This window comes from Carlito syrichta, unplaced genomic scaffold, assembly GCF_000164805.1.
Source record: "Carlito syrichta isolate Samal-C Ts95f unplaced genomic scaffold, Tarsius_syrichta-2.0.1 Scaffold289258, whole genome shotgun sequence".
NCBI lineage: Eukaryota > Metazoa > Chordata > Mammalia > Primates > Tarsiidae > Carlito > Carlito syrichta.
In genome coordinates, this window is record NW_007233354.1 from 69,968 (window position 1) to 72,080 (window position 2,113).

Genomic DNA, 2,113 nt, shown 5'->3' on the forward strand with positions numbered 1-2,113 from the left:
TGCCCAGGCGGGTCTTGAACCCACGGGCTCAGGCAATCCACTCACCTCAGCCTCCCAAAGGCACGGGATTACAGGCTGAGCCACCGAGCCTGGCTTGAGGAGTGTTTTTAAAATGCCGTTCGCCCTCTCTACCTTACCGGATGACTGTGGGCGGTAAGGGGTGTAGAGTTTCTAGGTAACTCCCAGGCTAGCAGCCACCTGCTGGACAACCTTGGCGGTGAAGGCAGGTTCGTTGTCTGTCTGGATGTTGGCTGGGAGGCCAAACCTAGGGATGATGTGTTCCAGAAGGACTGTGGCCACAATGTCAGCCATTTCCTTGGCTGTGGGGAAGGCCTCGATCCAGCCTGACAAGGTATCCACTAGAGTGAGCAAATACCGAATTTTTTTGTGGACAGGCATATGGGTGAAGTCAATTTGCCAGTCCTCAGCTGGGAGATGGCACCTCATCTGGTGAGTGGGAATACGGGGTGCAATCCTCCCTGTGGAGTGACGGCAGAACAGACTGAGCATGCGGTATGAACCTGAGAGATAAGCCTTTTTAAACCCGTTAGATGGAATACAGGAGAGAGAAACCTATACATGGCCTCAGGTCCGATGTGCAGAGAGCAGTGGGCTTCTGTCAAAATATGGGAGGCCTGATTTTGTGGTAGCGCAACACGATCCCCCAGCATGATCCAGTCCTGCTGTGTGACATGGCCCCCTTATTTAATAGGGACTGCCGTTCCTCAGGGAGGTACTGGGGTTGCAGGGAGGGAGAGAGGAAGAGGAGGGGGAATGGAGGTGCGACCTGGGTTAGTCCCTTAGCGGCAGTCTGCCCAGGCATTGCCCTTAGCCACTGGATCCTGTGAAGTTTGATGGCCTCGACAGTGGACAATGGCAACTTCCCATGGGCTCTGCAGGCCTGGAGTAGTTTAGAAATTAGTTTGGCATTGGTAATGGGTATGCCCTTAGTGGTAAGATATCCTCTTTCCTTCCAAATGGCGGCATGGGAATAAGCAATGAAGAAGGCATATCGGGAGTCAGTGTGGATGGTTACCCGCTGCCCTTTAGATAGTTTGAGAGCCCATGTAAGAGCAACAAGCTCTGCTTTTTGGGACGTGGTGCCCAGAGGAAGGGGCTGGGCCTCAAGAACAGAGTCAGCAGAGACTGTAGCATAGGCCGCCCGCCATTGGCCTTGCTGGGTGCAGACAGAACTACCATCCACGAACAGAGTGAGATCTGGGGACTGAAGTGACTGATCTGAGAGTCCATCCCTGGGCAGAGTTAGGGCCTCCACCACCTCCGGGCAAGAGTGGGTAGGCGCTGCGTCAGAGGAGGGGAGAGGGAGTAGGGACGCTGGGTCAAGGGGTGGTGAAGCCTTTAGAGTTACCCCCGGGTTGTCCAGGAACAACAAATGGAACTCCTGTATCCTGGAGGGGCCTAGGAGAGAGAGCACCCGATGTCCGAACAGTTCATGGACTCTGTGAGGGGAGAAGACAGTGATATGGTGATGTAAGGAAAGTTTTAAAGCCTCCTTGGTTAGAACAGCGGCCACCGCTAGTGCCCGTAGGCAGGGTTGCCACCCCTGAACAGTGGTATCAAGCTGTTTGGAGAAGTAAGCTACCGGGCGGTGGGAGGGGCCCACCAGGTGAGTTAGGATGCCCACAGCTATTCCATGGCACTCATCTGTGAACAAACAGAAGGACTGAGAGGGGTTAGGGAGACACAGCGGTGGTGAAGACAGAAGGGTGTCGCGGAGAGCAACAAACACTCCCTCAGCGGGGGGAGGTGAGGGGCCCCGTAGGCATTTGTTTGGTGGCCGCATACAGAGGTTTGGCTAACAGGGCGAATTAGGGATCCATTGCCTGAAGTACCCCACAAAGCTCAAAAAGGAAAAGAATTGGTTACTATTTCCTGGGGGTGTCAGCTGCCGTATAGCGTGGAGGTGGTCCATTGTTAGGGCCTTAGTGGTTGGAGTAAGGCGGACACCAAGGTAGACGACTTCAGGTTGTGTGAGCTGGGCATTCTGGGGGGACACCCATTATTCCCTAGAGGCCAGGAAATTGAGAAAGGTGGCTGTGGGGGGGGGCAGCTCCTTAGATGAGCTGCAAAGTAAGAGATCATTCACGTACTG